The 21,733-nt window shown below is 32.0% G+C and overlaps 1 protein-coding gene and 2 non-coding genes across 3 annotated transcripts in view; 1 reads left to right on the top strand and 2 right to left on the bottom strand.

Annotated features, from left to right (window-relative positions):
* The window catches only part of LOC126837473 (15-hydroxyprostaglandin dehydrogenase [NAD(+)]-like), a 133,939-nt gene that overhangs the window by 47,180 nt on the left and 65,026 nt on the right, over positions 1 to 21,733 (top strand). The window lies entirely within an intron of this gene.
* Positions 676 to 749, bottom strand: Trnat-agu (transfer RNA threonine (anticodon AGU)). The gene has a single exon. It is a non-coding gene; the product is annotated as a tRNA-Thr (tRNA).
* Positions 12,158 to 12,231, bottom strand: Trnat-agu (transfer RNA threonine (anticodon AGU)). The gene has a single exon. It is a non-coding gene; the product is annotated as a tRNA-Thr (tRNA).

The raw sequence follows: 21,733 nt of genomic DNA, 5'->3' as shown, positions 1-21,733 counted from the left end.
TTTCCACAAATAAGTTAAAGACAGCCAAACAATTGAAAATTACAGCCATCACATTTTTAAGTATGTTTTATATTAAAGGACCTTGAAACATTTAATTACTATTTCATTAATTGCATGAATGATAATATATAAGGTGATCATTTTATCGTGAACCAATTTAGACCACATAGTTTTTCATTAGGAATTTTATTTTGTTATTCCATAATGCTTTTATACAATGTGATCTCAATTTCTCACATTTTTTTTGTATTTATCTCCTTACGCTAACTTAAATAAACTTTTAGCAAAATTTTAAAATTATTGAAATTTAAATAGTGTAATTTTGTATAAATTTAATTTTTACGATTGTTTTATCTGTTTAATCCAAATTACAATATTATAAATTTACCATGATAACTTATGCACTTTTATACTATTTTTGTTATCATTTTTTTAAATATAATCTTTGATCTGTTATGTTTATTTAATCACTGCACGTTTCATTTTAGTTGTAAACAATACCTGAAAAGGCGCGCTTAGTTAAAAAGAGGCATCTCTATTTACATAATCGGGTGACTTTGGGATATCCCCTCAGAAAGGGTTATTAAAAGGCACGGATATATATACCAAATGATTACAGTAATAGGAGTAGAAAAATTGGAGAAAAAAAATACAAAAACATTTTCAACCGACAAAAGGCTCTGGAGAGATTCGAACTCTCGATCTCCTGTTTACTAGACAGGCGCTTTGACCAACTAAGCCACAGCGCCGTTGACGACAAAAAGATTGCAATTTTGGGTTTATAAGCACCTCCCTAACAGCAGCGGCTGTTGTGAGTTCATCTTGCTTTCTAGTTTCTTCTTTTGATAAATTAAATTCAATTTATACACCGAACTCAAAATACGGTACAATTTACCATGTGATTTTTTCACATTTAAACGTTTCAATGCGAATCTGGAAATAATAAGAATTTAAACCAGTACAGTTTGAATCAGAACAGTTTAAACCATCGTAGTCTAAACCAGTTCGAAAACATCAAGTAGTTTGTTTATTTTTTTATCGTTATTCGAACTTTTTATCTAGATAACAATTGTGTTCAACACTGTAATGTTATATAAAACCTTTTATAACATTTATAAAGGGGGTAAAAATCATTTGTATTGTCAAAGTTTTTGTTTTTTATGCTGTTTTAAAATGTATAATTATTATTGTTATTATTATTATTACACATTTGAGTTGGAAACTGTTCGGGCAGCCCATTTAGGTCGGGGAGGACGTCTGCATCTGGTACAGTATGTTTGAATAGGTTTTTTGTTTTGCGTTTGGTAATGACTTTAATTTTATAAAATACCGATCAGAGGTGGATCAAAAATGTTTGGCCCCAGTCGCTACATTTATTTGTATTCATTCACTCAATTATGTACGATATACGATTACAATAAAAAATGTCATTATGAAGTATAAACAATATCCTCGTTAGGTACCTAACTGCTTTTGTTGGTTGATCATAGATAAGACAGTTGTTATTTCCTTTTGGATTTTAAAGCTGTCGTCCTACCTCAGATGGAAAGAATAGATCATCCATATCTTGTTCATTTACTATACCGAGACAAATCGGCAAACCTGTAAGTCGATACCCTTTTGTTGTGTACAGAGTGACTTGTGAGTCATGTATTGTAAAGTTAGTTACTTGAATCTTGATTAATTATTTAATTAATTAATTAATTTGATTTACTTTACAGGCACAAGTGCCCAAAACAAAATTAACAGTTATATTTATACTTTTATTTATTTACAACAAGAAGTAATACTAAAATAAAGCTATACAATTTAAGACATTGAAAACGATGGGTCCTCATTAGCAATACGCATGAGATGAGACCTAGAGGAGTTAAAGGAATAATTAGTGGATGAAAAAAAGACAACAAAAAAGGCATGAAATCGAGTTGAACGAGACGGGATTCTAAAGTTGAGCAGCATTCACAAAGATGGGGAATCGATTGCACCAGATAGTAGTTTATGAACAAAATTAAAGTTAATCTCATGACGACGATCAGCAAGACATGGGAGTTGAAAGAGATTTGGAATAATAAATAAGAGAGAATAATCATGGGGAGAACTAAGAACCTTAAGGACAAAACTAACAAACCGAAATAACTTGCGTTGGATTCTTTGAATCATGATACAATCCACTGATGTGTAGGGAACCCATACTACAGAACCATACTCTAAAATAGAGCGGACTAAGGAACAGTACAGACTTTTCAAAGGCTTTGAAAGTTTTAATTCACGAGCTATTCGTTGAACAAAACCTAAAATTTTCAAAGCTTTACAGCACATTTCTTCAATATGTGGACGAGAACTCAGTGAAGGAGAAAGCCTTAGGTCAAGATCAAGAATCGTATTGGGAACAAATGAAATAGGAGTATCATGAATCATATACGTGGGAGAAATACAATACAAAAAGGTGTTATTATAGTATTTTAAACGTTTTTAGTACAATTTTTTTAGTTTATGTATAAAAAGCTTAATTCAAAAACTAAAAAAGAACATTTTAAAAAGTATAGTGTTGTTGCACATGAAGTATTTGAAATATTCAACACATAACATCAAATATCACCTAGGTTTTTTGACTTACCGTTGTAAGTCTTTAAAATTTAGTTCTTCTTCTTTTTTTTTATAATTCTTATATGATTTACATGAATAAAAGTCTAAAAGAATGTCCCGACAAAATTTCACTTCTCCAAAAAACATTAAAATGACAAACAATATAATAATTATGCTTATGCTACTATTGTTCAATAATGAGAGTAGCTCATATGGCTTGGTTAGAAATAATGTACTATACAATTTTAATACCTATGCTATTTTTTTAATGGCTATATTATTTTATTGTTAGTAATTATTTATATATGTATAATATATCTAATTTTCAATCATCATACTACAACTACAAGGTGATTTACAAAATATAATCTCATCAATAAAAGAGAACATTACACCTTACATATTTTTATACAAAAAACATGGTCGTTTCAGTAGTTTCATAATAAAAACAATTATCAAATCAAGAAAATATTCAATAAGTAGGCTGCTTAAATACCTTGCAGATTTTCAATGTAATATTAGTAAAGACATTATAGTCAATTTAACAGAAATCTACCTAAATAATCTTTTCTATAAATGTGATAATGGATGTTATTGTTCTACAACCATCATGGCCAATCAAATCTGGGTCTGGTAAGCTAAGTTAGAAACATACCCTTTAACAAATAAAATCGTAGCGTTTTTTTGAATTCAAATGGTGTCCATCAAAGTATTTTGATAGGCACGAATGTTTTGTTTAGCTTAAAAATACAATTGTTTAATAGGTAATAGTAATATGTTTAATATTAGGATGACTGGCATGATGAATTAATGAAGCACAGAGAATTGTTTATAGTGGTACTAAAAATTAATTATTAGTATCAAGGTGGATATGATCAGCTGTTCATAAAAAAATATTGCTATAGTTACCCTTATTTTGTAGAAAACTGTAATGAGAATATTTGTGTTACCTGTTAAGCGTTGCTTCACTCACACATAGCAATCTATGAAATGGACTGCGGTTAAAGTGTAAGATCCGCCTTTTTTGTGGGGGTTTTCTTAATAGTTAAGTTTAACTACAGATTTTTGGGAAAATTATATAGTTATAGTTTCAATTTAGGTCTACCTTAGTAACTTATATAAAACATTTTTTGGAGAAACCTATATATTATTTTAAATAAATAAATAATATATATATATATATATATAAAATCAGTAGCAAAATAAAATGATAAAAACATTTATTGAAAAAATAATGATGCTTTTATTTAAATAACAATATATTTCCAAAATGTTAATATAATAAAAAGCAATATTGTTACAATTTCTGTCGTATAAATATAGATTTATAAGCTCTGAAATACATTGGGAATGTGTTTATCTAAGTACAGCGTAACATATTGATGAATCGAGTATTCTGCCTTTGAAAATGTCTCCTATAGCGTCGAACGTGAAGCTTTTTAATTGTTTGGAATCCAAATAAAAATCAAACTCGTTCTCCGAATAGCAAAATTGTTGAAAAAATTCTTGCGAGCCTCGGGCGATTTTCGAAATATCATTTTCGATTGCCGGAGACCAACTCAACACGTCTCGGTCATCTCGCGCGGTTCTGTCGTCGTACAAGCATTTGAAACTCTCGAGCAATTTGTATACGCCTTCGTTGAACGCGGTGTCTGGAGACAATTTGTGAAAATAATATAACGCATCGATCATGCGCATCACTGAAGGATCGGCTTCCTTTAATAATTTAAGGAATTTGTTGAAATAGACCAATTTGTTTGATTTCTGACAGTTGGTCCACATGATCGCAACGTAATTGAAACATTCTTTTAAAATCGTTGCGTACCTACAGCTTAAAAAATTATGCGCTTGCTTCATTTTGGCATACACGTTGTCTTTGGTGACGATAGTAGTGCCGTAAGTGCTGTCGGTCGTGAGTAAATCGTCCACGTGCGTCCGATAGGGACTGTCGCGTTCTTTGATTTGCACCGCTTCAAACATGTACCAAAAGTGTTGAATATTTAGGAGTTTGTTCATTTTTTCGACCCGTACCATAGTGTTCGGATCGTAAGTCCGGATGCGAGTTGTATACGTTTCGGGATCGTATTCAAAGCCGGAAGTAGCGTCGTGCGTTTGCCTAAACTTGTTGGAGATTTTTTCTAATTCTTCTTTTATCCATTTTACAACCTTATCACTGTAGTTTCGGCGATATTGGACGAGCCCCATAATATTGTCCGTTGCGTTCGTACAGCCTTTTTGTAGTAGTTCAGAGGGAATGGGCCGGCAATGTCTATTGTAGAATGCAAACAACCGCCTAAACGTGGCATGCGTGTGCTGTTCGATGGAGTTACACTCGGCGTCGGCGGTTCGACGGGTAGCCTCGTCGTCGTCTATGGGCGGTCTGTCGACGGTCTTTTTCTGGTAATATTCCGGCAAACCTACTAAAACTTTATACACTGCTTCTGTAAGTTCCGTTTGGGAGGGCGCCAAAGCTTTAAGGGACGAAAGGGCGCCTGTCATGCGCATAATCATCTGGTGTTTATGACTGATTACCTGCTGGTAGTCTTCTAGACAGTCGAACGATTCTAAAGCCTCCTTCATCTTTCTGCACTGGGCCCCAATGCCTCTCTCGTAGTCGCTCAAGTCCATAAGCAATCTGGCGTAAGAACAGCTCAAAAACTGATAGGCTAGTTGGATTTTGTCGACCACGTTTTCGTTGGTCACCGTTCCCTCCAGCAAAGCGTTCACGGTCAATTCGTGTTGGGTTTCGTTCGTTAGTCGTCGGTCTATAATGTAGATAGGGTTGTCCTCCTGGGCCATCTTGAGCCATCCGGAATACGTCAACAGCTCGTTCATCGTGGTCACGGGGTTTGCATCACAACGTAACACAACACAACACAACATATACGAGAAGTATATTATGCCCGAGAAATCGAATAAAAACTTCATTTTAAATGTGGACAGTTAAATGAATTATGCTATTTTGTTTTTCATCATTGTGTACGTGTATAATACAAATTGGCACGGGACAATGTCGCACCTATACGGGTCGCGCATCTACTAAAACGATATTCGTCGTATGTCGTCGTTTAAGTAATTGCACACAAGACAGGGGGGTGACACGTTCTGGGTTAGCGTTTCATTTACAGTGTACTATATAATATACCCACCGCAATAATAATAAATACAATTGTACCGAGCCGCATACTTGTAAGCATGATTCGAGTACAATAGTCGATGACAACAGCTATTAGAATTACATTGGTGATTTTTTTTCGATAATCGTTGAACAATTTTAGCTTAAATTCAAATTGAATTACATACGTAATATCATTTCCAAATGATTTATATTTCTTGTAACTGTAGACACGATTATTTATTTTCCTTTCGACGGTTTTACTCGAGCAGCAGCTCTAGAGTTCCAACATTGTATGCAATTGGTACTTTGGTGGGTCAAAAGGAGATAAAGTTATTGTTAGTTTTGCTCTTAAATCCTTTTAACATTATTTCGCACGAATTTAGTTTTATTTTTGTTGTGTGGGCGCTCGTTACAACAGCTTAGAAAATCGAAATTCATAATTGTACTATAGCATGAGACGATGGTATTCTCAAATCAGAATTTTTTTTAGGATTTGTATACACAGATGTTTTAATGTGTTTTCGTTTCTACTCCGCTATAATATTATTATAATAGTTTCTTTAACAAAAATCTACCAACGTAAAGCCCTTAGCAATATTCTATTCTATAACTAATGTGATAATGGATGTTATTGTTCTAAAATCACCATGGCCAATCAAATCTGGGTCTGGTAAGCTAAGTTAGAAACATACCCTTTAACAAATAAAAGTAAAGCGTTCTTTTGAATTCAAATGGTGTCCATCAAAGTATATTGATAGGCACGAATATTTTGTTTAGCTTAAAAATACAATTGTTTAATAGGTTATAGAAATATTTCGAGTATTAGGATGACTGGCATGATGAATTAATGAAGCACATAAAATTGTTTATAGTGAAACCGTCAATTGTTGCACATAAAATAAACCAATTAATCTTAAAAATTAATTTTAGCTTCGATGCATAGCGGCGAAGGTATTGCTCTGATGTGTGTTTTTTTTTATCTGTGTACACTGTGATTTTATTCAATTTTATCACTTTTATTTATAATAATTCCTGTAGACCTGTGACCTCTCCGTCTCCTCGTTGCTTTGATTCCATTATGCCTATACTCTACTGTACTGGTCTTCTCGGATAAAATCACTTTCAAATTAACGCTTTGACGCTTATTTGTAAATACAGAACCTCAATTTAAAACTTTCTAACTATGCTGGTTTATACTGTGCTTGGTTTGGACTGTACTGGCTTGAAAATACTAACTACCGATTTGCATCGAAGCGTTTTTTTCGAAAGTGATTTTATCACTTTCAGATTTAAAAATTCCTGTAAACCTGTTACCTGCACGTCCCTACTATGCCTCGACCCCACTGTACTGGTTTTTTTAATACATTTTTATTTATTATAATTAGGTAAAAAATCGATCAAAAAATGAGTATCTGTAAAATATAATAACTTTTCATAACAAAAAATTAAACCATATCTATCCCTCGCCCTACAAAGTACATATTTATAAATCCTTAACTACCTACGATAACTTTAAGGATTGTCATAGTTTATTTTATCACTATCCTAAAAAGCTAGTATTATTATTTGAGTTATCCTCATTTTTATTCTATTTGTCTTATCAACTTTTTTTTTTAAATAAGAATCCTTAAAATTCAGTATATTCAAGATTATTAAGGATATTCGAAGAGTGAATTTGTCAAACGTACCAAGTCAAGTTTGTCAAGTGAGGAATAATTATTTATAAATGCAGCAAAAATATGTTTGAGTGTTTCCGGTATTGAATAAAATACAAATCAAATTATATAGTTCAATTTTTATACTTTGGCACTTGGAACGTTTGACAAATTTACTCTTCATTTAGATACTCGGGTTTATTCAGGGTAATGTGTATTTAGATGAATCAACGTCAAAATAATTTTAATATAATTAAACCAGAGTATTATTAAGCTTTTTTTTTAATCTCAAAATTTGATATTTTTAAAAAGGAGGAATAAAAATTAATATTGTATGTTGTATTATGCTCTTATGTTATATTACTATAACGAAATTTTTTTTTAATATTAACAATCCTAAAAATAGATATAACTAAAGGGGCAGAAATCATTGTTCATTCTTAATATAAGCATCTATCAAATATTGCTCACTATTATATAGAATCATAAATTCATATTCACTTTCAAACTATGTAAGTATAATAATCAAATTAAAACTATACTAGATATGTTCACATTTGAATATAATATAATAGCGTTGTTACCGCTTATCATTTTAAAAATATTGTTTAAAATTAGATTACGTTAACTAATTATTGAAATAAGATAACAACGATATACTAATTCAAATATGTATTGAGCCAATATATTAAATAATTAATAATTCAATCAAACATTTGAACAATATAATAAATAAATAATCATTTAAATGAGCATTGAAATAATATTAAAAATATGATAATCATGAGTATTACAACAGAAACCGTAATAACTAGTATTAAATAAAATTAAAATTAATTGATGATTTACCTAAGGATATGGTTCTATGGATGGTTTCACCCACGCGACGCACCTTTGGGGTCTGTAAATAATTAGCTATTTTACAATAAAAAGATCAGGTGTGACCCCCAATGGAACGATGGTTACCAAGACAGCACGGATGAAAAAACGCAAACTGACGGATGTTCTGGGTAATACTAATGCCGACTTTTCGGCATTAACAACAAATGCAAAAAAGAACGATACGATTACCGACTTTTCGGCGTTGATAAACAATTGCAAAAAATAAAAATACAATATTATTGCCGACTTTTTGGCGTTGATAAACAAGTGCAAACAAAGCAAAAATCCAACGTATTGGCGCGAACAAGCGTTACACACTAGATAAAGATTTTTTGCTTTTTCCACAATGGAGGGGCTAGGGATACAAATGTATTGGTACTACAATACAGCTTTTGATCATTTTAAAAATATAAAATTGTTTTCCTGTAGTTGGAAAAAAAAAACAGAAATTGTATTACAAACAATAATCAAATGTACCTAAGTTATGTTTATCAGGTAGGTATGAGTTATTGTAAAGTCGCATTTGCGTGTACTGCTCCCGTCATGTAGCAGCCGTAAATGGAGAACTCGAAAACACCGGTTCGAATGACTAAATAATAAAAAAAATATTTACTTATCTGAAACCTCCGCGTATATTTATTTAAACGGCTTGAAACTAAACACTAAATTATACTACGTACGCTCAGACAATACCGTACTATCGTTAGTAGCTCTGTGTATGTATCTCTTGCAGTAACAATTAATGTAATTTCTTTTGTTTTGTTTCCATTAACAATTACTTGTGCTCAATTACCCGCGTAATTATTCTCGCTGTGTATTGTAAGCATAACGAAAATGGCGGCCCGATTGAAGTGGATCCCGTTGGTTATCACTGTGCTGGCCTTTGTTAACGTGACGGACTGTGGCATGTCGAAGTATTTTGGCCTAAAGTCATCAAGCAAAAAGACAAGCCTAGAAGAGACATGTGTAGGAGAGATACGTGAAAAAGAGACACCTGAAGTAGAGATACGTGAAAAAAAGATACGTGAAGAAGAGGCACGTGCACTAGGCCCGTACAAACGTATTCTATTGTTTGAGAGAGGACAATTCAAGCGTCTACAAAGGCCGACGGTGTCGCAAGAAGTTCTGAGCCAACATGACTCAGCTTCCATGGCTGCTGAAATTGCTAATGAAATCAAATGTAACGACGCGTACTACATGTTGTCGTTCCTGCATCTTACAAATCCGCGTTCCTTAAACTTGAGCACTAACGACAAAGTTTATTGGTTATACGAGAACATCAACGCAGCTTATTCGGGATGGGCGACGAAAATGTTGGTGACCGCGTTCAACATCGCCCAGAACGACATCGAAATGGACGTGTCGTGGCTGGTGTACTTGTACGTCATGCGGATAGAATCATACGCGGTCAATGACATGGTGTCCGCGTACAATAAGATGTATGAGGTGCTATCTAGCACGATGTTGGAGAACGGTTGCACGATGTTCTTTCTGGAGACCTCTGCGAAGAAATTCCCTGAGTACGTGGCAGACATGAAACGGTCGGAACTGCTTGAATTTTCGGCGAACTGGACTGAGTTGTGGGAACTTATGCGCAAGTATTGGTCCGACTTGTGTGTGAACTCCAGTCTTGGCTACTTTCTAGAGAACAACGGTACTTCTAGTTCGGTACCAGGCGTTCGGCCTTTGACCGAACAAAATTTGACCTTGAAACTGCTGTTTTTGAACGACGTGTTCAGTAGCACGTATGCAAAAGGTGCTACTCTGCTAACGGGATTCAAAGTGTTGGAAAACGGAGATGGATTCGTCAATTACCTGAATAAAAAATTCAAAGAGTTCAAATCCGGTACGCCGACTTTTGGAAAGTACGCCTTGTCTCTTTTGGACTTCCACAAACACGTGATGTTAGCGTTCGACACGATGATGTTGCGAATCTTTTATGATTTCTTGGAGAAGTTGAAAAGTACAAATACGAACAACTGGGACGAACAGCTCAAACGATTTTTCACGCCCTACAACGATTGGTGTGTTTTTTTCCATTTGCCGGAAAATAGTCGTCTCTACAATAGCGAAACACTATTGCCCAAAAAGTATTCCGTGGGAGGAATTGCAGCAGTTGCCGATTTACAGCGACTGGTGATCGAAAAATTGAAGAAAACCCACAGCTCTACAACTATCGACTCAGACAACCACACGCCCGAATCGTTACAGAGGATCGAAATCGATGAACACTGGCTAATCAATACCGCGCTAAAAGAAAATATTGAGCATCCCACGTTCAATGCCTCGCTGGAGTTTCCCACTAAAACGGCAATTTTGTGCACCGAAGTCTTGATCGGGTTTATCAAAAATATATTAAACGGTGTCCATTACAGAGCGATTCAATCGTTAGTCAAGCTGAGTACATCGAAACATTTGGAGCGATTTTAAGTTCGTAGATAACTGTACATTATTAATTTACTCTAAATTAAATCATCGTCCTGTGCTTTTGGTTGTGTTGATAATATGTACTATATAAATATCGAACTTGTTTAATAAAAATAATTTTAAAAAACTTTATGCACAGAACGATATATTTACACTCATAAATACACTGTAAAAATGTTAACACAAGAATCGAAGTACATACTTCATTTAGGCTTATGTATTAAAAAATAAAATATACAGAGAATAATTTGTTACTACAGTTGTGAATCATGAAGACATGCCATGATTCCATATTGTTAATTATTATACACTGTTAATTTCTTTATAAATCAATAAATAATAATATTTATTGATATCCAAAATTATTGTAGTTTTATCCTAAACTCCCAGTTTCCATCTCTCGATGGACATACCTAGATTTAGATACTTCGATAATGGACCAAATGTGTCGAAACTTGCTGCGTATTATTTTTTAAGACATAGATTAAAAAATTGGGCATTTTTGTTATTATTTTTTATCTAAAATTATACTACGAGATGCACACGACGTGATTTTTTTTTACAATATAAGTAAACAAAATTATATAGGTTAAAAAAGTGTTTTTAAAGTGTTTAAAGGATGACAATAAACTCAAATATACACAAATATTAAGTTAAAACAGTTTTAGTTACTAATTTTTAAAGCTCCTGGGTAGTATTAACATATTTGTTGTAATCCATACATCATTATTATGAATTCTTACATGACACTGTTATTTTAATTTTGTGAAATTCATAAAACCTCTAAGCTTTGATGAAACTACTTCTAATTGACATCTTAAATACTAATGAGTATGAATGATGTTAATCAGATTTGTAAAAACTAAGTTAAAGACAGCCAAACAATTTAAAATTACAGCCATCACATTTTTTAGTATGTTTTATATTAAAGGACCTTGAAACATTTGATTACTATTTTATTAACTGTACGAATAACAATTTATATCTCATAGTTTTTAATAGGCAATTTTATTTTGTTATTTCTTACTGTTTTTATACAATGTGATCTCAATTTCTCACATTTTTTTTGTTTTTATCTTCTTGCCAACTTTAATATATATTTAACAAAATTATTGAAATCTAAATAGTGTAATTGCGCATAAATTTAATTTTTACGATTGTTTTATATATTTAATCCAAATTACAATATTATAAATTTACCATGATAACTTATGCACTTTTATACTATTTTTATTATCATTTTTTTTTATATAATCTTTGATCTATTATGTTTATTAAATCACTGCACGTTTCATTTAAGTTGTAAATAATACCCGAAGGGGCGCGCTTAATTAAAAAGAGGCATCTCTATTTACATAATCGGGTGACATCGGGGTACCCTCTCAGAAAGGGTTATAAAACGGCACGAATATATATATACCAAATGATTACAGTAATAGGAGCAGAAAAATTGGAGAAAAAAAATACAAAAACATTTTCAACCGACAAAAGGCACTGGAGAGATTCGAACTCTCGATCTCCTGTTTACTAGACAGGCGCTTTAACCAACTAAGCCACAGCGCCGTTGGCGACAAAGGGGTTGCAATTCTGGCTTATAAGCGCCTCCCTCACAGCAGTGGCTGTTGTAAGTTCATCTTGCTTTCTAGTTTCTTCTTTTGATAAAATAAATTAAATATGTACACCGGACTCAAAATACGGTCCTTTTTACCCTGTGATTTTATCACATTTAAACGTTTCAGTGCGAATCTGGAAATAATAAGAATTTAAACCAGTACATATTAAATCAGAACAGTTCAAACCATCACAGTCTAAACCATTTGAAAACATCGAGTAGTTGGTTTATTTTTTTTATCGTTATTCGAATTTTTAATCTAGATAACAATTGTGTGCAACACTGTTGGTACAACTATCGCACATCCCCGTCCTGGCACATCAGGACAAGGCTGTTTTAACAAGATGTTACAAAAAACTGTAAAAGGCGTTGAAAGAATTATTTATTTTTATTTATTATTATTACTATTACAGTATTACGAATACAGTAGACTTTATAAGAAAAATGAAATAAAGATATAGGTTTAAAATATTTAACATTAGCGACAATATAACCTTAGCATTATAACATTATATACTTATTCTGATATCGAAGATTACATTAAGGCCACAAAATCAGTGCTATATTATTCAAAATTATAAATTTGACGTTAGTAATTATATTATTATCATTAAAAAATTCTATGTAGACTGTTTAGGTTCTGCATTAAAAAAACAAATTTAAAACATATTAACAACTTTCATCAACATTTGAAACTTGTTATTTTGTAGTTTTAGAATTCAAAAACACGGAAATACGTTGGCCATAGTTACCGATAAACGTCAAGTAAGATTCAAGTAATTGAAATTCTGAATAATCTGCAAAGGATCTAGCAATGCCTATCTTTGACGTGTTAGCCAATCCTAAAAGCTCATCTATACTTTGTCGTTCTTGTGTATCATAATACGAATGTGGGATACTTAATATCGAAGATACATGTTCAAGTTCGATTTGTACTCTCTTAACCATATTATGTTTAGCCTTAAAGCGATAGCTATTGTCCTTTGTGTAGCATGATAAATCACTGTTGAATATAGTATTCAGCTCATGGAAGACACTATCCTTTGAATTCAATGTATTAATAACGTTTAATAAATTTTGTTGAAATTTCTGTATGTAAACATAGAGGTTTTTTCCGAAGGCTTCGGTAGTGTTATGCATCGATGGAGCTATTGAATTGGTAGGGAAAAAATTGTCGTCTATTATATGATTTATTTCTTTCAAGAATTTCCAAGTGATTCGGAACCACATAAATTTGAGTACGTAAATAGAATCCAAATTATATTGTCTGGATACGAGTAGTCCTGTGAACCCATCATAATTATGAAATTCCACGTAGGGATAATTCAATCGGTTTCCCAATATGATCCAAATGCGGCGTTCCATAAGCTGAAATGAATTATTTTTAGATGACGTATAATTTCTTATTAAACCAAATACAAAGTTAAACTTTATATGTCTTTCGTAGATATTTAACCTTAGATAATTTTTAGTGATGTCCGCGTTTACAATACTTAGGAGGCCTTTTACTAGATTACCCTCATGCATTTCCTTAAATAGCAAATTTTTTTTATCAAGTAATATCTCACGAGTGCTTGAACAAATATGTCGAAAGACGTTGTTGAAAGTAGGAATACTGCGTTTTAACTTCCCAGAATTTATATCGAAAATATTTACATCGATACAATTTTGTCTGAAGTATCCGTCGAGTTCAGCAAGAATAAAATGATTCTGCTCCATAACGGAAACACTTAACTTTGGTGTTCTCGGTGCATTGAAGTACCTTTTCATTGAATATGCGTGATAGTAAACTAACCATATTTCATTCATAGCTACTCCTTCTACATTGACAAAAGAGCTAACCATTTTCACGGATTCTTCTAAGAATAAAATCGAACTGCTTTTTAGTGATGAATGGTCTTTTGCTTGAAACATTTGGTGGTCGGTTATTGAAAAATTAAAATGTGCGCAGTAAAGATAACCGCATTTCAGTTGGCCAAACTTAGAAATGATTGCTTGCCTTAATTGTTCTATAGAAAAACCAGCGAAATCAGTAGCCAACTCATCGTTCTGCGTCTCATACCCGGTGTTAAACGATCTTACTTGATTCCATTGCTTTAGTATTTTATCCTTTTCATTTCCTTCGCACAAGAGCGTCTTATGTGGGAATATGAAAAATACAAATAAGTAACAGATCTTTGTAAACATCATTTTCGTTATGTCGTTTTCCAATATGACATAAGCCAATTAAAGTTTTATGAAATATATAGCGAATTCAATAGACAACAACGAGCAACCATTAACAACGGGAACTACTAACTGTATGTTATTTTAAAAACTAAAAATTAGAATTTATTTTGAAAAAAAAGTATCTTATCCTTTATGAATCATCTGAATTCAACATAAAACATATATTTGATATATCTTTACTACTGAATTGTATAATACCCTCTTACAGAAAAAATATATAGTTAATCCAATTTTAACTATATTATTGAAGAGACAAGATTAATTTTTAGATGGCCCAATTAAATGTTTTGTTAGATCAAGTTGTTAATTAGTTATTTGAACTAGAAATGTATTGGCCCCTATAATATGCGTACTTTTAGTGGGATCTAATTTTTATCAACTCAGTTTAACTAGAAATGTTTTGTGCCCTATATTCACCATAGTTTTAGTTGGACGAACTTTGTATTTTGTAGAGAGTAACTTATTCACCTTAATTTAAAGGTTAAATAATACATTTACATATTTTGACTTATTTTGTTGGAAAAATATCAGGAATATTTGAAATACACGACATTTATTTCATGCAACGATAACCAAAATTGTTTGCTGCTAACCAAATAATTTATCCGGCTCAAGTGTTTTTTAGAAACATGGTATTATGTGCTGTTTTTTCCCAAATAATTTTGCCATTTGCGTCATACATTAAAAAATCTGTTTCTATATAGATTGAATAACATTTGGTAAATAATAAGTATTATATTCAATAGAATATAATGAAATATATTGAGCCCCTATAATATAAGTACTTTTAGTAGGATCAAATTTTTAATAACTCAGTCCAACTAGGAATGTATTGAGACCCAATAATATGCGTACTTTTAGTAGGATGAAATTTTAAATAGTTTTTTTAAAAAGGAAAACTAAAAATTAGTACTATTTTAGAGAAAAAAATGTATTATCCTTAATGTATTATGTGTATTCAACATAAAACATATATTTTTATATATTGTTATGCGGGCCTCTAGCCCAAGGTTACCGATATAAATAAGTGAAGACGACACTTGCTTTTATTCCAACTAGGAATGTATTGTGACCTCATATTAACCATAGTTTTAGTCGGACCAACTTTGTATTTTGTAAACAGCAACTTGACGATTTAATATAAATTAATAATTTACAATTTGAATTTAATACTAATTATAATTAACTAACATAATACTACCACTTTTTCTTAAACATCTTGAAATAATAAACAAAAAATTACTAACAAAATTTTTTTACTGAATTAGGGAATGTCTTTCCTCAAACAGTGATTTAAAATTAGTAGGACTTGGTTATTCTGTTCTGTGCTGTAGTCACAAATCACAGTAATGTAGTCCATAAAAACCAAAGCAACAAATCTAAAATATAACAACTCCCAGTTGTATTTTAAAACAATTATAATTTATATTTTGTCCATTATTGGATATAACAGATAACTATACAAGTGACGTTAACTGTTTGAATATCAATAACTATTAATTAAAAAAGCCAGTACAGTCAAGGCTTAGTGAGAACGGAGAATGGTGGGGTCGGGGCATAGTGGGGACGGGGAGGTCACAGGTTTAAAGGAATTATTACATCAGAAAGTGATAAAATCACTTTCGAATAAACGCTTCTATGTGAATCAGTAGTTAGTATTTTCACATTGTAAACCAGCAAAGTTTTAAACTCAGGTGCTGTATTTACAAATAAGCATCCAAGCGTTTATTTGAAAGTGGTTTTATCATTTTTATTTATAGTAATTCCTGAAGAACTGTGACCCCTCCGTCCCCTCTATGCTTTGATTCCATTACGCCAATGCTCTACAGTAGTAGTCCTCTCGGATAAATTCGATTTCATATTTTTGTAGATGACTCATATCATTTGTTTATGGTGTTTTCCTGCGTCAACAATTTGGAATTAATGGATTGAATACCATTTTACGCATTCCGGTTAAGGCATTTATAATATCTGCGAGTGAGATAGCTTTCTTACTTCCGGCAGAGGATGAATTTATCGGTGATTTACTCGTGATTGTCGACGAACAAAAAATAAATGAAATGGCAATAAAATGTAGCCGTAATTTAGTATAATATATAAAATTGCCCCTTAAAACTTTGGCAAAAGCGACCAAAGTGGCGGCAAAATTTGAAAGTAGAGGTGTCGATAAAAATGGTGACGTCAGGGTAGTTGTACCTCCGAGCGTACCTTAGTTAAATGAACCACGGACGGCAATAACGATAAAGTTTACAGAAAAACAGCTGGTCGGACCGTAGACCGGCAGGTGTTGATGGCGTTTTTGAATTTAGATCCCACTATTTTAATATTATAGGCCCTATAATATGGGGTAATGATACTGCCGAATTATTTACGGCGATAATAAGTCCGGAAATAATGTCACCGAACGTGTCTCAGCTACTCGTACACTGTACGAGTATTAGGTAATACCTGATGAGTGTTAATTAAAGAAAAAAACTCATTAATCGTTGTATAATATTTCCAAATATATATATATATATATATATAATAAGTATATATAACTTTTTTTATATTATACTTTCGCGCGGGCGGAACTAGACATTTTCATTAGACGTGCACTTTTCTCGACCAATTCAGACATGTACCTTAATGGTGGGCAAAGGGACGGATCACACAATGGGGACCAGTTGGACCATTTGAAAAGGTGAAACTTTTATGTATTTATTAGTAATTGTAACTATAGTATTTTTTACGCTTTTTTTACGTGTGTACAGAACTCATGTCTGAAATTAAATATTAAAAGAACATCTGCTGTGAGCCTATTGCAATAACAAGTTTTTCGGAATTCGTTTAGCCAATTATTTAGCCCGCATACAAAAATACCATAACGAACAAAGAACAACTGAATATTTTATTTTAAAAGGTTTATACCTTTTAAACAAAACATTATGCTACTATGAATAAGCAATATGTGTTTATATGATTCACGCCTTAAGCCAGTCGAGTGGGGTCGGGGAGTAGTGAGGACGGAGCATAGTGGAGATGGAGATGACGGTTATTCAAGAATTAAGAAGTGATAAAAATAAACTTATCAATGCGAATCTGTGGACGCTGCACCAAACTTTATTACTCTTTCACTGCTATATTTTATACTGTGCTTGGTTACTGGTATGGGTTGACCATCCATAGGTTCACATCAAAGCGTTTAATTAAAAGTGATTTTATCGATTTCAGATATAATAACCCTCAATGCCCGTGACTTATCCGTCTCCACTATGCTCGGTCCCCACTACGCCCCTGCTCTACTGAACTGGTTTTGTTTTTATTTGTTATTTACTAATTGAGAAGGTTAAAACTCTATTGGTGTAAGTCACATTTTCGTAAAAGCTGAGTTTAGTTTTATTTAGTCAGCCACATAAAATATGCAATTTTCGGTCATCTAGGTAAAATACTAAAAAATTGAGATTATATTCTATGTTTGTTGTTTGAATACATTGTTTTTCCATAATGTTTTTATACAATGTGATCTCAATTTCTCACAATTTTTGTTTTGTTTTTACCTCACATAACTTTTGAAAATTAAATGTAAACGCATACATTTCATTAACTTTTCCAATTGAGAATAATGTACTATAAATGTTGACTGGTCGATAACCAGTTTTGGATTTTTTTTTTGTTGATTTATTGAAGTTTCAAGTTTAGGGCTGAGAGAAAGGCGGAGTGTAGTATAATTTTTATCGGCACGCTCTTCCCAACCGTAGTTACAACCTGTTCTAACTTTTAGTAACTTAAAACTTAAAAAATAGTAGTTCAAAGTGTGTTAACAACCATTGTAAATTATTAAATATTATACTCAGTTTTAAAAAATATATTCAAAAGTTGCTATCGAAAAATCTAATTTGGGATTGGAGTAAAAAAAGAAAAATTGTGAAAATTGAGATCACATTGTATAAAAACAACATGAAAAAAAAAACTTAATTTCTTAATAAATCCTATGAGATATTTAGTGGCCCATGATAAAATAATCATCCTCTATATGTATAGATTTATACAAAGCAATCTAATCAAATTTAAGCAATTTATAACAATCATTTAGTTATATAATTAAATTAATTTGAAGTAGTTTTATTGGACACCCCCTTCTATCATGTCGTTCTGACATTGTAATATTTCTTTATTACAGATTGTAAATATATTTCTATGTTAAAGGGAAACGATCTGTTTTATAAAATGAAACATCATTTTGGCTTCAGTATTATTTGATTTCTTATATTTTTCTTAGCTTATTGTGTTGAAATGATACTATGTGGAGCGGTATACGCTGAACCAATATAATAACACCAATATTGTTAACAATGTAAATACAAAAAACACAAATGTTTGGAGATGTTTAGAGTTCAAAACATTAGAGGTTTGTCTTACAACGATTTTTTGCGTACATTTTATGGTGCTACATTTAAAAATGTTATTTGTTGTGAGGACAACTTTTTATATACATTTTATACTTAGTTTATATTTCTTATATTGTTGTTAGCTTGTGGTATTGTTAATCATTACACAAATATAAGAAAAACCATTATTTTCGAACAATCTTAAAAGCATTAAATTTGTTTAAAACAATGCGGTTTGATTGCGGTTTTGAACTTGAGCGAATTGTTATATTTTTCAAAAGTAATTACGCAGTTTTACACTACAGTATAATATATGATACTCAATAATGCAAACTGTTAATAAAAATGTTAAATTTTGGTGTTTTTAAATTAGAAGTACGTTCGTTTTTTACCTTCGATTTATCAAACTATGCGTTTACATAAAACATAAAAGCATAATGTTATTTGGTTAACATATTTGAACAGACGCGATAAAAACAAAAAAACCAAAATGTTGATGCAAAAATAGGGTAACAATATATTTTGTGCTTGAAAACTTGTATAATACATTTCTGTCGCAGAGAGTAAAAAAGTATCAGTTTTCCATTTTGTCCCTTACAGCTCACTTAAGGAGTTGACAGGAGGAGGATAATTTCAATTTTTTTCTTATTAAAAATATATACACGATTGATTCAAGAATATAAATGTAAGATAAACAATTCAAGTACCTGAACTAAAAAATCAAATATAGGTTACACGATAAGATTTTTATTGTATAAAAACTGTATACCCATTTATAATAATAAAAAATATGTAGAATATTAGGATGTAACAGCAAAATAAATTACAATGAATTACAAAGATTCAATAATTAAGGATATAAGAATAGAAACTATATAAAATAACTAAAAAAAAAAATATTATAAGAACATGAACCCAAACTCTGCGTAGGCTGTTTCTATAAAATAGTTGATTAGGCCTATGAAATGCTGTTCTAGGTTATCCATTGTATGATCTATATTTACTTCTAAACCGGAGTCATACAAATCCATTGGCCAACAAAATTTATAGAAGAACAAGCGTAAGCGTCGCAATAATTCTAACATATCTTTCACGACACCACGAGTGAAATTTCCATGGTAGAAAGCGTTTCTGAAACTTTCTATAATGTCGTAAACTTCCTTGTTGTACTTCAGTTCTGGGGTCAGTGCGTAGAAGAATAATAGAGCATCTTTCATGAGCGTCAGCAATGTATCGCTTTTCACGATAGTTGCGCGGAATCGTACCAAACGGGTTTTCACAGAAATGTCAGAAACATACTTTTGTTCAAACTCCATATTCCTGTCCGTCATTTGCTTACACTGATTCCATATGAGTTTCACGTACTCATACAACTCCTTCAGAACCCGAGTATAGTTACAGCACAGAAAATAATAAGCCATTTGAATTTTAATATCAAAATTTTTATTGGTAACTGCATTACCTTGAATATCTAGCTCGAGCAGCTCGAATACTGAATTTTTACCGTCTTGGTGAATTTTAATTTCAAGCGGAGCTATGTTGGACCATCCCGGATATTCCAGTAGAAGATTCACTAGCTTTACCGTCTCTGGGTTGTTCATTATTGAATGAATAGTTTTTGATATCGGCTCAAAACAAAAACCGTAGTCGTCACTAACCATCGAGTTGTACATTTCTTTGGAAGAGTTATAAATATATTTATCATTTTCCCTGCCGTACTCTTTTTCTTCAGGCAGGATCGGGTAACAAAAGCTTTGGTAGAATTCCCAAAGAGGGCGTAGAATTTTGGAAATGTCTCGTTCGATAAAACATAACTCAGCATGGATTGTTTCGGAATAAGCCAAAAATTCTTCTAAAATGTCGGATACGTCATTGTTGATGATATTGGTTTGGGATAGCTGATTAAAAAACGAGAGGGCGCCGTGCATACGCATTGCTATTTGATCACTCTGTTTGATTGTCCACACCAGCTCTCTTATACATTTTTTTAAACCAAAACCAAAATGTTTCGAATGAGTTCTCTGACACTGGGCCGCAAGCTCGGCTACGTGGTCGTCAAATTTTGTTAGCACTAAAGCATACTTACAGCTTAGTAACTGTTGTGCTTGTCGTATTTTGTAATCTGCATTTTCATTGGTTATTGTCTGTACGTTGTGATTAGTTTGAATCAAATCGTTCACATTGAAACGTTCTTCAGTTTCCACCCATCGTTCAATGACATGTAAAGTGACACCCCATTTTGGATTTGCACTCCAAAAGCCATACTTAAAGAGCTTATTCAACATATCAACACGGTTCGCACATAATAATGAAACGCTGGAATAAAATGTCAATAATAAGAGAACACTACTTTTTTCCATGGTTTAATTTTTGCGGACTCGACAAGTGTAAAATTGAAATAGAACTACCGCGAGGATTGCGGTTACGTTGAATACTGAACGCCTGAAATTACAATGCCGCTGTTTACCTTAAACAATAATGTGTGTTTCGAGAATCTCATAACATATTTTTTCGACTATTTCAATTTCAAAGTTGTTTTTATGTACCGTAATTTTTTTTCATATTGTTTTTATACAATGTGTATCTCAAGTGTTCACAATTTTTTTTGTTTTTACCTCTTCCCATCTTAATTTTTTTGATAGCAACTTTTGAAACTTAAATGGTAACATAAATATTTTATTAACTTTTTACATGTTGATGCAAAAGTAGGATAATAATATATTAACCAACCAGCAAAAAAAAAAAAAATATAATGAATAAAGATTCTATATTAACCCCTTCATGCATGACTTTTTATTTTTTCCCCAAAAAAATTGTACTGATTCTAAAATATATCAGGATTATGGGAAAAATA

This window comes from Adelges cooleyi, unplaced genomic scaffold, assembly GCF_023614345.1.
Source record: "Adelges cooleyi isolate 19-005CV unplaced genomic scaffold, UGA_ACOO_1.1 ACOO_flye_CR_arks_rails_tigmint_CR_PRNA_249, whole genome shotgun sequence".
In the NCBI taxonomy this organism is placed as follows: Eukaryota; Metazoa; Arthropoda; class Insecta; order Hemiptera; family Adelgidae; genus Adelges; species Adelges cooleyi.
This window is presented reverse-complemented; position numbering and strand designations above follow the sequence as displayed.